Genomic DNA, 21,631 nt, shown 5'->3' on the forward strand with positions numbered 1-21,631 from the left:
CTCTATAGACCCTTCTGTGAATCCCTCTGCTTCATTTTATCCTCCAGTAACTGATTTTTCTGAACCTACTAACCCCTTTAATGTCTTGGCTTTTCCACCTAAACCTCTTCATACCAGCTTCCTTTAAAAAATTAGACACTCAAATGAGCCAGGAGTACCTGTTACAGCTGAATTTAAACCTTGGTCTTACACAGAACTCTGAGCCATCATAAAAGATTTTGTGATACTAAAAACATACGACCAAATTTATAGAATTTAAAATTTAAAAAATTTTAAGGGGTCTATAATTCATGGTTTTAATTTGTACCAATTTGTCCATGTGATAGTATGCACAAGAGATAACTGAAAATGTCTAGAAAAACCCCATTGGGATAATCCATCTGGATGTACTGAGGATCCTGCTAAGCATGCTTTTAAATAGGAAATGCAGACGGACACAAAAATGGGCCAACAACTGTTAGATGCTATTCCTGAAGCACTTCCAATGAGAATAGGCTGGACCATAATTTAACCTTATAAAAAAATGAATCTGCTGCAGACTATCATGCTCATGTGTAGACAGTTTTCACATAATACTGGCTTTAAAGGCCAGGATGATAAAGTGGCTATACCAGCCCATTTTGTTCCTAAACTAAAATGAGAGGTAACTCTCACAGAACTGCAATATCTAGCAGAGCATGTTGAAGGGATATTAGACAAGAAAAAGAAGCCATCAGGTAAACAAACTAATGACACTACAATTACAACAGTTGCAGGGAATTTGGCCTGTCTCTAAAAAATCTTATTCCCAATTTTGCCTCCATTGATAAAGATGCTTATGGTTACTGGAAGTAGAAGGGGCATTGGCAAAAAGACTGCCCATTGCTAAATAAGGGGAAATTGGAACAACCCCCACATCCTTTTAACAACTCTTAATGTTTAAAGGGTTCCAAGGAATTGCCCAGTAAGCTACTTCCAATAATTCCTTTAAATCAATGAGGAGAAACCAAACTTAAATGAAGAAATTTGTACTGTGACACCAGAAAGACTCTTTCTACTTTAGAGTCCACCATGATATATCAAGAACTTTCTCAGGATAATAAAAGTTATCTCAATGGCAGGAGTTTCAAATCAAGTTCAAAGGGTTCCTTTAACAGAATTTTCAGCTGTCACCCTTGACCCTTTTTCTAAGAATCATGCCTTCCTTGTATGTGATACTGCTCCTCTGAATCTCCTAGATAAAGATCTGTTTTCCTAATTGGAGGCTCAATAAAATTATCCTCCAGAGAAATGATTTATCCAAGATGATCATCTTAGATAATCTGATTTATCTAAATTTATCATCTTAGATAATCTGATTTATCTAAATGATTTATCTAAGAAATGATCTATCTAAGATTTATCAGACAATAAAACATTGTGGCCCAAATTGACTATCCTAAGGAAACTATTAAGTTCCATAAAAGTATAGATATACATCTTTCTGAAATTCCTGATGCTCTATGGGCTTCTTCTCTACAGATGTCGGAAAGATCAAACACATCAAATCCACTAAAATTGTGATTGGCCCTTTTTAAATTGCTTTCTTTTCTTTTTCTTTTTTTTCTTTTATGAGACGAAGTCTCACTCGGTCACCCAGGCTTGAGTGCAGTGGTGTGATCTCGACTCACTGCAACCTCTGCCTCCCGAGTTTGTGATTTTCCTGCCTCAGCCTCCTGGGTAGCTGGAATTACAGTTGTGCACTACCATGCCAGGCTAATTTTTGTACTTTTAGTAGAGATGGGGTTTCACCATGTTGGCCAGGCTGGTCTCAAACTCTTGACCTCAGGTGATCTTCCCACCTCGGCCTCCCAAAGTGCTGGGATTACAGGCATGAGCCACTGTGCTCAGCCTAAACTGCTTTGTAAGTTACCCCAATACCCTCTGAAACCTGAAGCAACACAAGGACTCACTCTAAGAGTAGAGGACCTAATAAATCAAGGAGTAATTATTTTGTGTACTAGTCCTTGTGACCTTATCTTACCTGTCAAGAAATCCCTGGAGAGGGATGGAGATTTGTACAGGGCCTTAGAGCTATATATAAAATTATATATCAAGATTCCCGGGCAGGCGCTGTGTCTCACGCCTGTAATCCCAGCACTTTGGGAGGCCGAGTTGGGTGGATCATGAGGTCAGGAGATAGAAACCATCCTGGCTAACGGTGAAACCACGTCTCTACTAAAAATACAAAAACATAATTAGTCGGGCATGGTGGCGAGCGTTTACAGTCCCAGCTGCTCCGGAGGCTGAGGCAGGAGAATGGAGTGAACCTGGGAGGTGGAGCTTGCAGTGAGCTGAGATGGTGCCACTGCACTCCAGCCAGGGCGACAGAGTGAGACTCTGTCTAAAAAAAAAAAAAAAAAAAAAAAAAAAAAAAAAAAAAAAAAAAAAAAAAAAAAAAAAATTCCCAGTGATAACAAATTCAAACGCTTTGCTGTCAAAGGAATGAACTGAAACTGAGTGGTTCACAGTAGTAAACTTATACTTTGTATATATATTTTAGCATTCCTGTAGACAAAAAGAGTGTTAGTATTTGTATATTTTCACTTGGAAAAATCAACAACGTACTTTGACAGCAACACCTTAAGGATTAATCAACGCTCCTTCATATTTCTCACAAATTTTATATCAAGATTTGAACACTGCAATTTCCCAGACATTCTACCTTGATTCAATATGTAGGTGATTTGCTTCTTTGTTCTTCATCTAAAGAGGATGTACAAATTGACCAATATATGCATTATAACAACCAGCTTATAAGGGCCATAAGACCTCTTGAGATAAGCTTCAATTCTCACAAGAAGTGGCACATTATCTAGGTCACAACTTCTCTGCAAAAGTAATCTTTCTGTCTCCAGAAAAAAATAAATACTCTTCAAAATTATTCTAGACCTGTGAGTAAAAGGCAACTCAGAGGATTCCTCAGACTTTCACGATGGACCGGGTCACAACATTGGCCTCTCCACTCTATGAACTAACTAAAAATAGCAATCAGGACCCTTTTCTGTGGAAAGCAAAATAATAGGAGGCCCTTATTGAACTAAAACAGGTTTTGCAAAATCCTCCTGTGTTATGACTCTCCAAGTTTTATAAACCATTCACATTGTTTATTCATGAATGAAACAATCAGACTCTAGAGGTCCTCACTCAAAAACTTGTAGGACAAAATAGGACCGTAGACTAGAATAGTGTACAGTTATGTCTGGTGGTTATAGCACATCCAAATTGTTTAAAGGCAGTAGTTGCAGGTGCCAAATTATACAATCTTTCTCAGAACTTGTTCAAGGCAATAACTTATGCCTACACCTTTCACATGCTGTAGAAAGCTTGCTAAATCCTGAATGTACCCAGCATTTCTCAGCCAGCAGGATAACATTTTATGTGATTCTGCTCCTATCACCTTCAAATCTGCATATTCTTTGCTGCAATTCTTTCTTTAAACTCTGCTACCATCTTACCTTTACCCAACAAAAGAGAGACTTATAATTGTGTTAAACTGATTTCCCAAAATTTGACTCTGAGATTGGATTTACAAGAAATTCTATTCACCAATCCAGAGCTCGTGCTCTATGCCGATGTTTCCTATGCCAAAAATTTTGAAGGAAAATACTAAGCTGGTCATGCTGTTACAATCCAACATGAACTATGATAAAAAGGAGATCTCCCCAATTTAATTCAGCCTAATCTGCAGAATTATTTGCCCTCACTTGAGATTGTAAAACAGCAAAAGATAAGACTGAAAATATCTAGACTGATGCCAGGTATACTTTTTCAGTAGTCGGTGATTTTAGTGTGTTGTAGAAACAGAGGGGATCCTTAACGTCAAATGATATGCTTATAAAAATGGGTCTCAGGTTGTTAATCTCTGCATTATTGCTGCCTTCATAAGTAGCTATCATAAAAATTAAAACTTCTACTTATAAAAGAGACCCTGAATATCAGGGAAATTACATGGCTGATTTTCATGCTAAAGCTGCCACCAAAAAAACAAACAAACAAAAAACAAAAAAACTTCAAAAGTGTCTCAACTAATAAACTATGCACCTTGAGTGAAATCCATCCAAAGGACATAAAAAAAAAATTCGGAACTTACAAGAATGGTAAAAATATGCCTTAGAAATGGGGAAAAAAAAAAAAAAAACAAGATTGGATTAATACAGAATGTGAAATCCTTGAGGGGTTCTGGGGCACCCAGATAGCTGTTTAGTACTTCCTGAGTCCCTAAAGTTGCCATTCTTCTGAGCTTTTCATTCTTTTACTTACCATGGAGTTGATAAAATGATTCAAACCCTGGTGAAGTATTGGTGGGCAGACATTTCAAAAGGAGCTTAGTAATGTCTACCATCCCCAGCCCTGGAAACTCTGCTGTGTGACTCAGGGCCAAAGGAGATGCCAAATCAGAGTGGCTATTCAGCAGCACAACACTGTAGGAAGTTTGTCCCACATGCTCCCTGGGCATGATCCCCTAACTAGCGTTCCTACATTGCTGGTACATCCCCTTTTGGACCTCTCCCATTAGCAAAGGGCAGAACTCGGATTGTGTATTAGAGCTGAGGTGAACCTGAGATTAAGGTGCCGTCTAGAACTGAAAAGGAAGCAATGACTTGACAATAAAGAACCTCTAAGCAAATACATCCAGTAAAACTAAACAAGCCAGAAAGGAAGTTTGGAATGCATAACCAATACTTCAATGCAAAGACACAGACATACATCCACAAGAAACAATAGCAAACAGGAAACCATGTTCTCCTCAAATGAACAAAACAAGGAACCAGTAACTTATTCTAATAAAATAGCTATATGTAAGCTTCAAAAAATCAATGAATCCAGGAGCTGGTTTTTGAAAAGATCAACAAAATTGCTAGACTGCTAGCAAGACTAATAAAGAAGAAAAGAGAGAAGAATCAAATAGATGCAATAAAATATGATAAGGGGGATATCACTACCGATTCCACAGAAATACAAACTACCATCAGAGAATACTATACACAACTCTATGCAAATAAACTAGAGAATGTAGAAGAAATGGATAAATTCCTGGACACATACAGCCTCCCAAGATTAAACCAGGGAGAATTTGAACCTCTGAAGAGACCAATAACAGGCTCTGAAATTGAAGCAATAATTACTAGCCTACCAACCAAAAAAAGTCCAGGACCAGATGGATTCACAGCCGAATTCTACCGAAGATACAAAGAGGAGCTGGTACCATTCCTTCTGAAACGATTCTAATCAATAGAAAAAGAGGGAATCCTCCCTAACTCATTTTATGAGGCCAGCATCATCCTGATACCAAAGTCTGACAGAGACACAACAACAACAACAAAAGAATTTTAGACCAATATCCCTGATGAACGTCAATGCAAAAATCCTCAGTAAAATACTGGCAAACCAAATCCAGCAGCACATCAGAAAGCTTATCCACCAAGATCAAGCTGACTTCATCCCTGGGATGCAAGTCTGGTTCAATATACACAAATCAATAAGCGTAATCCATCACATAAATAGAACCAAAGACAAAAACCACATGATTATCTCAGTAGATGGAGAAAAGGCCTTCAATAAAATTCAACAGCCCTTCATACTAAAAACTCTCAATAAACTACATATTGATGGAAGGTATCTCTCAAAATAAAAAGAACTATTTATGATGACCCACAGCCAGTATAATGGAGAATGGGCAAAAACTGGAAGCATTCCTTTTGAAAACTGGCACAAGACAGGGATGCCCTCTATCACCACTCCTATTCAACATAGTGTTGGAAGTTCTGGCCAGGGCAATCGGGCAAGAGAAACAAATAAAGTATATTCAATTAGGAAAAGAGGAAGACAAATTGTCCCTGTTTGCAGATGACATGATTGTGTATTTAGAAAACCCCATTGTCTCAGCCCCAAATCTCCTTAAGCTGATAAGCAACTTCAGCAAAGTCTCAAGATAAAAAATCAATGTACAATAATCACAAGCATGGCCGGGCGCAGTGGCTCAAGCCTGTAATCCCAGCACTTTGGGAGGCCGAGATGGGCGGATCATGAGGTCAGGAGATCGAGACCATGCTGGCTAACACGGTGAAATCCTGTCTCTACTAAAAAAATACAAAAAACTAGCTGGGCATGGTGACAGGCTTCTGTGGTCCCACCTACTTGGGAGGCTGAGGCAGGAGAATGGCGTAAACCTGGGAGGTGGAGCTTGCAGTGAGCTGAGATCCAGCCACTGCACTCCAGCCTGGGCCACAGAGCAAGACTCCGTCTCAAAAAAAAAGAAAAAAAAAATCACAAGCATTCTTATAAACCAATAACAGACAAACAGCCAAACCATGAGTTAAAAAAAAAAAAAAAAAAAAAAAGAAAGAAAGAAAGAAAGAAAAGAAAAGAAAAGAAAAAAAGGGAAAATTGAAATGGCAGCAATGGAAGCTGGAGGCACCACTCAGCACATTGGTGCCTTTGTTGTGTGTCCGCCTTCTGGGGAAAAGATAACTTTTCTTGATACTCTAGGACTTGCTACTTTCTCAGCAATGAGAGCAGAGGGGCTCATGTCACTTACATTGTCATATTGGTTGTAGCTGAAGATAATGGGGTATAGAATCTATTCAGCATGCCAAAGATGCTCAAGTTCCTATTGTCCTTGCCATAAATAAATGTGACAAACCTGAGGCTGACCCTGAGAAAGTGAAAAAAGAGCTGCTGGCTTATGATGTGCTGTGTGAAGATTATGGAGGTTATGTTCAAACACTGCCTGTCTCTGCAGTTACAGGTGATAATCTGATGGCTGTGAGAGAAGAACAACTGCGGAAATGTTAGAATTGAAAGCAGAACTCACTGGTCCAGTGGAAGGAACAGTAATAGAGTCACAAAGGAAGAGGTCCTTTTACTACAGCTATAATTCAAAGAGAAACTTTAAGAGAAGACTCTGTTCTGGTTGCCGGGAAAAGTTGGACAAAAGTACACTTAATGTTTGATTAAAATGGAAAAACAATCGATGAGCCATATCTCAGCATGGCAGTGGGAATTATAGGCTGGAGAGACCTTCCTTCTGCTGGAGATGAAATTCTTGAAGTAGAATCTGAATCCTCCTTGACTGGCGGAAGTATGAACGAGAACAGGAGAAAAGTCAAGAGGATCTGAAAATAATAGAAGAAAAGTCAAAGGAACACCAAGAAGCACATCAAAAAGCCCGTGAGAAGTATGGCAATGTGCAGTGGAAGGAAAGATCATTTCTAAAGTATTTAGAAAGAAAAGAACAAACATCCTTAAAGCCAAAAGAGAAAATGGAAAGACATTCAAATGTACTTCCTATGATTATTAAAAGTGATGTTGATGATCTGCTGAGGCTATTTTGAACATTATAGATACCTATGATGCATCACACGAGTGTGAACTAGAATTAGAACATTTTGGAGTGGGTGATATAAGGGCAAATGATGTCAACCTTGCTGAAAGATTTGATGGTGTTATATATGACTTTAATGTGAATACAGGCAATGCTATCCAACAGTTAACTGCAAAAAAGGAGTAAAAATTAAACTTCACAAAATAATTTACCGTCTCATTGGAGATCTGCAAGAGGAAGTGAGCAGCAGATTACTCTGTGCTGTGGAAGAGCACCCAGTAGGTGAAGGGTCTATATTAGCTACCTTCTTTATAACAGAAGGGAATAAAAAAGTTCCTGTGAATTGCTGCAGAGTCCAAAAGGGACAGTTAGAAAAAAAATTAAATTAACCTGTAATGGACATGTAATCTGGAGGGGATCATTAACCTCACTGAAACACTAAAAAAATGTCAAAACTGGAATGGATTGTAGTATCAATTTAGATGAAGAAAATATAGAATTTAAGGTGGGAAATAAAATTGTTTGTTATAAAGAAAAGCAATTTCAAGCCAAGACTTTTTGGGATCCAGGATTTTAAAATTACATTAAAAATGTAAATAGCTCAAAAAAAAAAAAAAGACAAAGAAGTACATTACATAATAGTAAATAATTCAATTCAACAAGAAGACCTAAATATATATGCACCCAACACAGGAGCAACTAGATTCATAAGGCAAGTTCTTAGAGACCTACAAAGAGGTGTAGATTCCCAATAATAATAGTGGGAGACTTCACAACTCCACTGAGGATATTAGCTAGATCATTCAGGAAGAAAATTAACAAAGATATTCAGAACCTGAACTCAACATTGGACCAAATGCACCTGATAGACCTCTACAGAACTTTCTACCCCAAACAATAGAATATACATTCTTTTCATCACCAAATGGATCATACTCTAAAACTGACCACATAATTGGACATAAAACAATCCTCTGCAAAACCAAAACCATCCCAAACACACTCTCAGACGGACAGTGCAATAAAGATAGAAGTTAAGACTAAGCAAATTGCTCAAAACCATGCAATTACATAGAAATTAAACAACATGATCCTGAATCACTTTTGGGTAAATAATTAAATTAAAGCAGAAATCAAGAAGTTCTTCAAAACAAATGAGAACAAAGATTCAACATACCAGTATCTCTGGGACACAGCTAAGGCAGTGTTAAAATGGAATTTCATAGCACTAAGTGTCCACATCAAAAAGGCAGAAAAACCTTAAATTAATAATCTAACATCACAACTGAAAAAACTAAAGAAGCAAAAACAAATCAACCACAAATCCAGCAGAAAACAAGAAATAACCAAAATCAGAGCTGAATTGAAGGAAATAGAGACATGAAAAAACATTGAAGAAATCAATGAATGCTGGAGTTGGTTTTTTGAAAAAGTTATAAGATAGAGTGGCTACTAGCTAGATTGATAAAGAAGGAAAGAGAGAAGATCCAAATAAATACAATTAGAAATGATGATGGGGATGGCCGAATAGGAACAGCTCCAGTCTCCAACTCCCAGCACGAGCAACACAGAAGACAGATGATTTCTGCATTTTCAACTGAGGTACTGGGTTCATCTCACTAGGGAGCGCAGGACAGTCGGTGCTCGTCAGCTCCTGCAGCCCAACCAGCCAGAGCTGAAGCAGGGCAAGGCATGCCTCACCTGGGAAGCATAAGAGGGAAGGGAATCCCTTTTCCTAGCCAGGGGAACTGAAACACACAACACCTGGAAAATCGGGTAACTCCCACCCCAATACTGCACTCTACCAAGGATCTTAGCAAACGGGAACACCAGGAGATTGTATCCCACACCTGGCCGGGAGGGTCCCACGCCCACGGAGCCTCCCTCATTGCTAGCACAGCAGTCTGTGATCTACCAGCAAGGCAGCAGCGAGGCTGGGGGAGGGGCGCCCGCCATTGCTGAGGCTTAAGTAGATAAACAAAGTGGCTGGGAAGCTCGAACTGGGTGGAGCCCACAGCAGCTCAAGGAGTCCTGCCTGTCTGTGTAGATTCCACCTCTGGGGACAGGGCACAGCTAAACAACAACAACAACAACAACAACAACAAAAAGCAGCAGAAACCTCTGCAGATGCAAACGACTCTGTCTGACAGCTTTGAAGAGAGCAGTGGATCTCCCAACATGGAGGTTGAGATCTGAGAAAGACAGACTGCCTGCTCAAGTGGGTCCCTGACCCCCGAGTAGCCTAACTGGGAGACATCCCCCACTAGGGGCAGACCAACACCCTACACCTCACACAGTGGAGTACACCACTGAGAGGAAGCTTCCAAAGCAAGAAAAAGATAGGTACACTTGCTGTTCAGCAATATTCTATCTTCTGCAGCCTCTGCTGCTGATACCCAGGCAAACAGGGTCTGGAGTGGACCTCAAGCAATCTCCAACAGACCTACAGCTGAGGGTCCTGACTGTTAGAAGGAAAACTAACAAACAGGAAGGACACCCACACCAAAACCCCATCAGTACATCACCATCATCAAAGACCAGAGGCAGATAAAACCACAAAGATTGGGAAAAAGCAGGGCAGAAAAGATGGAAATTCAAAAAATAAAAGCACATCGCCCCCTGCAAAGGAATGCAGCTCATCGCCAGCAACGGATTAAAACTGGATGGAGAACGACTTTGACGAGATGAGAGATGAAGGCTCCAGTCCATCAAACTTCTCAGCGCTAAAGGAGGAATTACGTACCCAGCGCAAAGAAACTAAAAATCTTGAAAAAAGAGCGGAAGAATTGATAACTAGAATAATTAATGCAGAGAAGGCCATAAACGAATTGACAGGGATGAAAACCATGACACGAGAAATACTTGACAAATGCACAAGCTTCAGTAACCGACTCGATCGACTGGAAGAAAGAGTATCAGTGATTGAGGATCAAATGAATGAAATGAAGTGAGAAGAGAAGTTTAGAGAAAAAAGAGTAAAAAGAAATGAACAAAGCCTGCAAGAAGTATGGGATTATGTAAAAAGACCAAATCTACGTCTGATTGGGGTGCCTGAAAGTGAGGGGGAAAATGGAACCAAGTTGGAAAACACTCTTCAGGATATCATCCAGGAGAATTTCCCCAACCTAGTAGGGCAGGCCAACATTCAAATTCAGGAAATACAGAGAATGCCACAAAGATACTCCTTGAGAAGAGCAACTCAAGACACATAAATGCCAGATTCACCAAAGTTGAAATGAAGGAAAAAATCTTAAGGGCAGCCAGAGAGAAAGGTCGGGTTACCCACAAAGGGAAGCCCATCAGACTAACAGCAGATCTCTCGGCAGAAACTTTACAAGCCAGAAGAGAGTGGGGGCCAATATTCAACATTCTTAAAGAAAAGAATTTTCAACCCAGAATTTCATATCCAGCCAAACTAAGTTTCATAAGTGAAGGAGAAGTAAAGCAAATGCTTAGAGATTTTGTCAACACCAGGCCTTCCTTACAAGAGATCCTGAAGGAAGCACTAAACATGGAAAGGAACAACCGGTACCAGCCATTGCAAAAACATGCCAAAATGTAAAGACCATCGAGGCTAAGAAGAAACTGCATCAACTAACGAGCAAACTAACCAGTTAATATCATAATGGCAGGATCAAGTTCACACATAAGAAAATTAATCTTAAATGTAAATGGACTAAATGCTCCAATTAAAAGACACAGACTGGCAAACTGGATAGAGTCAAGACCCATCACTTTGCTGTATTCAGGAGACCCATCTCACATGCAGAGACATACATAGGCTCAAAAGAAAGGGATCGAGGAAGATCTACCAAGCAAATGGAGAACAAAAAAAAGCAGGGATTGCAATCCTAGTCTCTGATAAAACAGGCTTTAAACCATCAAAGATCAAAAGAGACAAAGAAGGCCATTACATAATGGTAAAGGGATCAATTCAACGGGAAGAGCTAACTACCCTAAATATATATGCACCCAATACAGGAGCACCCAGATTCATAAAGCAAGTCCTTAGAGACTTACAAAGAGACTTAGACTCCCACACAATAATAATGGGAGACTTTAACACTCCACTGTCAACATTAGACAGATCAATGAGACAGAAAGTTAACAAGGATATCCAGGAATTGAACTCAGCTCTGCAGCAAGCAGACCTAATAGACATCTACAGAACTCTCCACCCCAAGTTAACAGAATATACATTCTACTCAGCACTACATCACACTTATTCCAAAATAGACCACATAATGGGAAGTAAAGGACTCTTCAGCAAATGTACAAGAACAGAAACTATAACAAACTGTCTCTCAGAATACAGTGCAATCAAACTAGAATTCAAGACTAAGAAACTCAATCAAAAGTGCTCAACTACATGGAAACTGAATAACCTGCTCCTGAATGACTACTGGGTACATAACAAAATGAAGGCAGAAATAAAGATGTTCTTTGAAACCAATGAGAACAAAGATATAACACACCAGAATCTCTGGAACACATTTAAAGCAGTGTGTAGAGGGAAATTTATAGCACTAAATGCCCACAAGAAAAAGCAGGAAAGATCTAAAATTGACACTCTAACATCACAATTAAAGGAGAACTAGAGAAGCAACACATTCAAAAGCTAGCAGAAGGCAAGAAATACCTAAGATCAGAGCAGAACTGAAGGAGATAGAGACATAAAAAACTCTCCAAAAAATCACTGAATCCAGGAATTGGTTTTTTGAAAAGATCAAAAAAATTGATAGACTGCTAGCAAGACTAAAAAAGAAGAAAAGAGAGAAGAATCAAATAGATGCAATAAAAAATGATAAAGGCGATATCACCACCGACCCCACAGAGATACAAAAAACCATCAGAGAATACTATAAACACCTCTACGCAAATAAACTAGAAAATCTAGAAGAAATGGATAATTCCCTGGACACTTACACTCTCCCAAGACTAAACCAGGAAGAAGCGGAATTCCTGAATAGACCAATAGCAGGCTCTGAAATTGAGGCCATAATTAATAGCCTACCAATGAAAAAGAGTCCAGGACCAGATGGATTCACAGCCGAATTCTACCAGAGGTACAAAAAGGAGCTGGTACCATTCTTTCTGAACTATTCCAATCAATAGAAAAAGAGGGAATCCTCCCTAACTCATTTTATGAGGCCAACATCATCCTGATAGCAAAGCCTAGCAGAGACACAACAAAAAAAGAGAATTTTAGACCAATATCCCTGATGAACATCGATGCAAAAATACTCAGTAAAATACTGGCAAACCAGATCCAGCAGCACATCAAAAAGCTTATCCAGCATGATCAAATGGGCTTCATCCCTGGGATGCAAGGCTGGTTCAACATATGCAAATCAATAAATGTAATCCAGCATATAAACAGAACCAAAGACAAAAACCACATGATTATCTCCATAGATGCAGAAAGGGCCTTTGACAAAATTCAACGGCTCATCGTGCTAAAAACTCTCAATAAACTCGGTATTGATGGAACGTATCTCAAAATAATAAGAGCTACTTATGACAAACCCACGGCCAATATCATACTGAATGGGCAAAAACTGGAAGCATTCCCTTTGAAAACTGGCCCAAGACAGGGATGCCCTCTCTCACCATTCCTATTCAACATAGTGTTGGAAGTTCTGGCTAGGGCAATCAGGCAAGAGAAAGAAATCAAGGATATTCAGTTAGGAAAAGAAGAAGTCAAATTGTCCCTGTTTGCAGATGACATGATTGTATATTTAGAAATCCCCATCATCTCAGCCCAAAATCTCCTTAAGCTGATAAGCAACTTCAGCAAAGTCTCAGGATACAAAATTAATGTGCAAAAATCACAAGCATTCTTATACACCAGTAACAGACAAACAGAAAGCCAAATCATGAATGAACTTCCATTCACAATTGCTTCAAAGAGAATAAAATACCTAGGAATCCAACTGACAAGGGATGTAAAGGACCTCTTCAAGGAGAACTACAAACCACTGCTCAGTGAAATCAAAGAGGACACAAACAAATGGAAGAACATACCATGCTCATGGATAGGAAGAATCAATATCATGAAAATGGCCTTACTGCCCAAGGTAATTTATAGATTTAATGCCATCCCCATCAAGCTACCAATGAATTTCTTCACTGAATTGGAAAAAAACTACTTTAAAGTTCATATGGAACCAAAAAAGAGCCTGCATTGCCAAGACAATCCTAAGTCAGAAGAACAAAGCTGGAGGCGTCACGCTACCTGACTTCAAACTATACTACAAGGCTACAGTAACCAAAACAGCATGGTACTGGTACCAAAACAGACATATAGACCAATGGAACAGAACACAGTCCTCAGAAATAATACCACACATCTACTGCCATCTGATCTTTGACAAACCTCAGAAAAACAAGAAATGGGGAAAGGATTCCCTATTAAATAAATGGTGCTGGGAAAATTGGCTAGCCATAAGTAGAAAGCTGAAACTGGATCCTTTCCTTACACCTTATATGAAAATTAATTCGAGATGGATTAGACACTTAAATGTTAGACCTAATACCATAAAAACCCTAGAAGAAAACCTAGGTTATACTATTCAGGACATAGGCATGGGCAAGGACTTCATGTCTAAAACACCAAAAGCAATAGCAACAAAAGCAACATTGACAAATGGGATCTAATTAAACTAAAGAGCTTCTGCACAGCAAAAGAAACTACTATCAGAGTGAACAGGCAACCTACAGAATGGGAGAAAATTTTTGCAATCTACTCATCTGACAAAGGGCTAATATCCAGAACTTACAAAGAACTCAACCGAGTTTACAAGAAAAAAACAAACAACCCCATCAAAAAGTGGGCAAAGTATATGAACAGACAGTTCTCAAAAGAACACATTCATACAGCCAACAGACACACGAAAAAATGCTCATCATCACTGGCCATCATAGAAATGCAAATGAAAACCACAATGAGATACCATCTCACACCAGTTAGAATGGCAATCATTAAAAAGTCAGGAAACAACAGGTGCTGGAGAGGATGTGGAAAAATAGGAACACTTTTACACTGTTGGTGGGATTGTAAACTAGTTCAACCATTATGGAAAAGAGTATGGCGATTCTTCAAGGATCTAGAACTAGAAGTACCATATGACTCATCCATGCCATTACTGGGTATATACCCAAAGGATTATAAACCATGCTGCTGTAAAGACACATGCACACGTATGTTTATTGTGGCACTATTCACAATAGGAAAGACTTGGAATCAACCCAAATGTCCATCAGTGACAGAGTGGATTAAGAAAATGTGGCACATATATACCATGGAATATTATGCAGCCATAAAAAAGGATGAGTTTGTGTCCTTTGTAGGGACATGGGTGCAGCTGGAAACCATCATTCTCAGTAAACTATCGCAAGAACAGAAAACCAACACCGCATGTTCTCACTCATAGGTGGGAACTGAACAATGAGATCACTTGTACTTGGGAAGGGGAACATCATACACTGGGGCCTATCATGGGGAGGGGGGAGAGGGGAGGGATTGCACTTGGAGTTATACCTGATGTAAATGACGAGTTGATGGGTGCTGACGAGTTGATGGGTGCAGCACGCCAACATGGCACAAGTATACATATGTAACAAACCTGCACATTATGCACATGTACCCTAGAACTTAAAGTATAATAATAAAAAAAAAATGAAAAAAAATACAGAAATTTCATCAAGGAAAAGATTATATCCTGTCATTTTGAATCAATGTTTAGAAGATGTTCTCAGCTTTCACCACCTACTATGGGCTTTAGCTTTGTGCTTATGAAGAAAACAATGATTAGAAAATAAGGTGACTGTGCTTCTTTCAAATATTACCGTGGTGTAACAAAATAAGTTTAATATATGCCAAGAGTGAGCTCCACTAACACTGCGATGATAATTTGATGTGAGTCCCTTTTGAGCCTTGCATAATTGCTGCCATGCTAGGTAGTGCAGTGCTGTGAAGAATGGTTTGTGCATAGGCACCCAAAATTTGACTGACCGGCATAACACAACTGTTAAATTTTGTAGTTTTATTTTTCTTCACAGTAGTGGTTCATTTGTTACCATTAAAAATGCCCACTTTGTTCAAAAATAAAAATAAATCATAACACATTAAACTGAAATTCTCTGTTTGATTAAAAAAAAAAAAAGAAAGAAATGATGATGGGGATGTTGCCACTGACCTCACAGAAAGAAAAATAGATATCAGAAACTACTAAAAACACCACTACGTACACAAACTAGAAAACCTGGAAAAGAATAAATTCCTGGACACATGCATCTTCCTAAGACAGGACCAGGAATAGACAGTATTCCCGAACAGACCAATAACAAGGAACAAAATTGGATCAGTAATAAATAGCCTACCAACCAAAAAATCCCAGCACCAGATGAATTCATGGCTGAATTCTACCAGATGTGAAAAGAACTGGTACCATTCCTACTGAAACTATTTCAAAAATTAAGGAAGAAGGACTCCTCTCAACTTATCCTATGAAGCATCATCCTGACACCCAAACCAGGCAAAGACACAACAAAAAAAAGAAAACTTCAAGCCAAAAATATCCTTGATGAGTATCTATGTAAAAGTCCTCAAAAAACCAAAGCACTTGCAAACCAAATCCAGCAGCACACGAAAAGCTATTTCATCATGCTCAAATAGACTTCATCCCTGGGATGCAAGGTTAGTTCAACATATGCAAATCAATAAATGTGATTAACCACATAAACAAAACTAAAGACAAAAGCCACATGCTCATCTCAATAGAGGCAAAAGAAGCTTTTAATAAAATTCAACACCCCTTCATGTTAAAAACTCAATAAACTAAGTATGGAAGGAATGTACTTCAAATAGTAAGCGCCATCTATGACAAATCCACAACCAACATCATACTGAATGGTCAAAACCTGGAAGCATTCCTTTTGAATATTGGCACAAGACAAGAATGCTCTCTCTTACCACTCCTATTCAACATATCATTGAAAGTTCTGGCCAGATCAGTCTGGCAAGAGAAAGAAATAAAGGGCATCCAAATGGAAAGTGAGAAACTCTAAATATATCTCTTTGTAGATGACATGATTTTAAATCTAGAAAACCCCATAGTTTCAGCCAGAAAACTCCTTCAGCATGGTACTGGTATAAAAATATTCACATAGAAAATTGGAACAGAATGTAGAGCCCAGGAAAAAGGCAGCACACCTATGACCATCTGATCTTCGACAAAACTGACAAAAACAAGCAATGGGCCTCCTGAAACTATTCCAAAAAATTGAAATGCAGGGACTCCTCCTTAATTCATTCTATGAGGCCAGCATCATCCTGATATCAAAATCTGGCAGAGATACAACAAAAAAGAAAACTTCAGGCCAATAGTCTTGATATACATTGATGCAAAAATCCTCAACAAAATACTTGAAAACCAAATCCAGCAGCACATCAAAAAGCTTATCCACCACAGTCAAGTAGGCCCTGGGATTCTAGGTTGGTTCAACATATGCAAATCAATAAGTGTGATTAATCACATAAACAGAACTAAAGACAAACAACCACATGATTATCGCAATAGATGCAGAAAAGATTTTTGATAAAACTCAACATTCCTTCACGTAAAAAACCCCCTAATAAACTAGCTATTGAAGGAACAAACCTCAAAATAATGAGAGCCATCTATGACAAATCTACAGCCAGCATCATACTGAATTGGCAAAAGCTGTATGCATTTCCCTTGAAAACTGGCATAAAACAAGGATGCCCTCTGTCATCATTCCTATTCAACATAGCATTGGAATTTCTGGCCAGGGCAATTAGGCAAGAGAAAGAAGTAAAGTGTACTCAAATAGGAAGAGAGGAAGTCAAACTATTTCTCATTGTGGATGACATGATCCTATATCTAGAAAACTCCATTATCTCAGCCCAAAAGCTTCTTAAGCTGATAAACAACTTCAGCAAAGTCACAAGATCCAAAATCAATGTGGAAAAATCACTAGCATTCCTAAACACCAAAAACAGTGAAGGCAAGAGTCAAATCATGAATGATATTCCATTCACAATTGCCACAAAAAGAATAAAATACCAAGGAATACAGCTAATAAGGCAGGTGAAAGATTTCTACAAGGAGAATCACAAACCACTGCTCAAATAAATCTGAGATGACATGAACAAATGGAAAAACATTCCATGTTCATGGATAGGAAGAATCAATATCGTAAAGAATCTATTCCCCTTAAACTACCATCAACATCCTTCACAGAATTAGAGAAAACTATTTTAAAATTCATATGGAACCAAACAAGAGCCTGAATATCTAAGGCAATTCTAAGCAAAAATAGCAAAACAAACAAACAAACAAAAAAAGCAAAAACAAAGCAGGAGCCATCACCCTACCTGACTTTATACTACAGGGATACAGTAACCAAAATAGCATGGTACTGGTATAAGAACAGGCAAATAGACTAATGGAACAGAACAGTGAACTCAGAAATAAAACTGCACACCTACAACTATCTGATCTTTGACAAACCTGATGAAAACAAGCAATGTGGAAAGGATTCCTTGTTCAAGAACTGGCTAGCCACATGCAGAAAATTAAAACTGGACCCCTTCTTTATACCGTATAAAAAAATTAACTCAAGATGGAGAAAACACTTAAATGTAAAAACCAAATCTATAAAAACCTTGGAAAACAACCTGGGCAATAACATTCAGGACATACGCACTGGCAAAGATTTCATGAAGAAGGCACCAAAAGCAATTGCAACAAAAACAAAAACTGACAAATGAGACCTAATTAAAGTAAATATCTCCTGCACTGCAAAATAAACTATCAACAGAATAAACAGAAAACCTACAGACTGGGAGAAAATTTTTGTAAATTATGAATCTGACAAAGGTCTAGTATCTAGAAAAATGGAACAGAATGTAGAGCCCATTGCTTGTTTTTGTCAGTAATTGCCAAATTTGTTACTGTAAAAACAAAAACTACATTAATATTTTTCAAACATTACATTGCAAAAATTACATTACCATTAACATAGCCTACATTTCTAGGCTATAGATGTATTCCCCAATTCAATCTGGGCCGCCACAAAGACAGACAGAAAGTGCAGGGATTTTTCTTTTGCATCCTAGTGCAAACCAAAACACATAACAATATTAACCTTAAAGGTAAATGTAAATGGACTAAATGGTCCAATTAAAAGACACAGACTGGCAAATTGGATAAAAAGTCAAGACCCATCAGTTTGCTGTATTCAGGAGACCCATCTCACATGCAGAGACACATATAGGCTCAAAATAAAGGGATGGAGGAAGATCTACCAAGCAAATGGAGAACAACAGCAACAACAAAAAGCAGGGATTGCAATACTAGTCTCTGATAAAACAGGCTTTAAACCATCAAAGATGAAAAGGGACAAAGAAGGCCATTACATAATGGTAAAGGGATCAATTCAACGGGAAGAGCTAACTACCCTACATATATATGCACCCAATACAGGAGCACCCAGATTCAAAAAGCAAGTCCTTAGAGACTTACAAAGAGACTTAGACTACCATACAATAATAATGGGAGACTTTAACACCCCACTGTCAACATTAGACAGATCAACGAGACAGAAAGTTAACAGGGATATCCAGGAATTGAACTCATCTCTGCAGCAAGCAGAACTAATAGACATCTACAGAACTCTCCACCCCAAATCAATAGAATATACATTCTTCTCAGCACCACATTGCACTTATTCCAAAATTGACCACATAATTGGAAGTAAAGGACTCCTCAGCAAATGTACAAGAACAGATATTATAACTAACTGTCTCTCAGACCACAGAACAATCAAACTAGAACTCAGGACTAAGACACTCAATCAAAAGTGCTCAACTACATGGAAACTGAACAACCTGCTCCTGAATGACTACTGGGTACATAATGAAATAAAGGCAGAAAAAAAGATGTTTTTTGGACTGGGGCCTATCATGGGGAGGGGGGAGGGGGGAGGGATTGCATTGAGAGTTATACCTGATGTAAATGATGAGTTGATGGGTGCTGATGAGTTGATGGGTGCAGCAAACCAACATGGCACAAGTATACATATGTAACAAACCTGCACGTTATGCACATGTACCCTAGAACTTAAAGTATAATAATAAATAAATAAATAAATAAATAAACAAAATAAAGATGTTTTTTGAAACCAATGAGAACAAAGATACAACATACCAGAATCTCTGGGACACAGTTAAAGCAGTGTGTAGAGGGAAATTTATAGCACTAAATGCCCACAAGAGAAAGCTGGAAAGATCTAAAATTGACACTCTAACATCACAATTAAAAGAACTAGAAAAGCAAGAGCAAACAAATTCAAAAGCTAGCAGAAGGCAAGAAACAACTAAGATCAGAGCAGAACTGAAGGAGATAGAGACACAAAAGACCCTCCAAAAAATCAGTGAATCCAGGAGTTGGTTTTTTGAAAAGATCAACAAAATTGATGGACTGCTAGCAAGACTAATAAAGAAGAAAAGAGAGAAGAATCAAATAGATGCAATAAAAAATGATAAAGGGGATATCACCACCGACCCCACAGAAATACAAACAACCATCAGAGATTACTATAAACACCTCTACGCAAATAAACTAGAAAATCTAGAAGGAATGAATAATTTCCTGGACACTTACACTCTCCCAAGACTAAACCAGGAAGAAGTTGAATCCCTGAAGAGACCAATAGCAGGCTCTGAAATTGAGGCAATAATTAATAGCCTACCAACCAAAAAGAGTCCAGGATCAGATGGATTCACAGCCGAATTCTACCAGAGGTACAAGGAGGAGCTGGTACCATTCCTTCTGAAACTATTCCAATCAATAGAAAAAGAGAGAATCCTCCCTAACTCATTTTATGAGGCCAACATCATCCTGATACCAAAGCCTGGCAGAGACACAACAAAAAAAGAGAATTTTAGACCAATATCCCTGATGAACATTGACGCAAAAATCCTCAATAAAATACTGGCAAACTGAATCCAGCAGCACATCAAAAAGCTTATCCACCATGACCAAGTGGGCTTCATCCCTGGGATGCAAGGCTGGTTCAATATACGCAAATCAGTAAATGTAATCCAGCATATAAACAGAACCAAAGACAAAAATCACATGATTATCTCAACAGATGCAGTAAAGGCCTTTGAGAAAATTCCACAGCCCTTCATGCTAAAAACTCTTAATAAACTAGGTATTGATGGAACGTATCTCAAAATAATAAGAGCTATTTATGACAAATCCACAGCCAATATCATACTGAATAGGCAAAAACTGGAAGCATTCCCTTTGAAAACTGGCACAAGACAGGGATGCCCTCTCTCACCACTCCTATTCAACATAGTGTTGGAAGTTCTGGCTAGGGCAATCAGGCAAGAGAAAGAAATCAAGGGTATTCAATTAGGAAAAGAAGAAGTCAAATTGTCCCTGTTTGCAGATGACATGATTGTATATTTAGAAAACTTCATCATCTCAGCCCAAAATCTCCTGAAGCTCATAAGAAACTTCAGCAAAGTCTCAGGATACAAAATTAATGTGCAAAAGTCACAAGCATTCTTATACACCAGTAACAGGCAAACAGAGAGCCAAATCATGAATGAACTTCCATTCACAATTGCTTCAAAGAGAATAAAATACCTAGGAATCTAACATTCAAGGGATGTAAAGGACCTCTTCAGGGAGAACTACAAACCACTGCTCAGTGAAATAAAAGAGGACACAAACAGATGGAAGAACATTCCACACTCATGGATAGGAGGAATCAATATCGTTAAAATGGCCATATTGCCCAAGGTAATTTATAGATTCAATGCCATCCTCATCAAGCTACCAATGAGTTTCTTCACAGAATTGGAAAAAACTACTTTAAAGTTCATATGGAACCAAAAAAGAGCCCTTATAGCCAAGACAATCCTAAGCAAAAAGAACAAAGTTGGAGGCATCATGCTACCTGACTTCAAACTATATTACAAGGCTACAGTAACCAAAACAGCATGGTACTAGCACCAAAACAGAGATATAGACCAATGGAACAAAACAGACGCCTCAGAAATAACACCACACATCTACAACCATCTGATCTTTGACAAACCTGACAAAAACAAGAAATAGGGAAAGGATTCCCTATTTAATAAATGATGCTGGGAAAACTGGCTAGCTATATGTATAAAACTGAAACTGGATCCCTTCCTTACACCTTATACGAAAATTAATTCAAGATGGATTACAGACTTAAGTG

The 21,631-nt window shown here is 38.4% G+C and overlaps 1 non-coding gene and 1 pseudogene across 1 annotated transcript; one reads left to right on the forward strand and one right to left on the reverse strand.

The window, feature by feature from the left end:
- Window positions 1-6,422: 6,422 nt before the first annotated feature.
- LOC126956846 (translation initiation factor IF-2, mitochondrial-like) lies at window positions 6,423-7,922 on the forward strand (annotated as a pseudogene).
- Window positions 7,923-18,412: 10,490 nt separating this feature from the next.
- Window positions 18,413-18,540, reverse strand: LOC126957777 (small nucleolar RNA SNORA31). Its single transcript, XR_007726945.1, has one exon. It is a non-coding gene; the product is annotated as a small nucleolar RNA SNORA31 (small nucleolar RNA).
- Window positions 18,541-21,631: the final 3,091 nt, after the last annotated feature.

This window comes from Macaca thibetana, chromosome 6 (assembly GCF_024542745.1).
Source record: "Macaca thibetana thibetana isolate TM-01 chromosome 6, ASM2454274v1, whole genome shotgun sequence".
Classification (NCBI taxonomy): Eukaryota; Metazoa; Chordata; class Mammalia; order Primates; family Cercopithecidae; genus Macaca; species Macaca thibetana.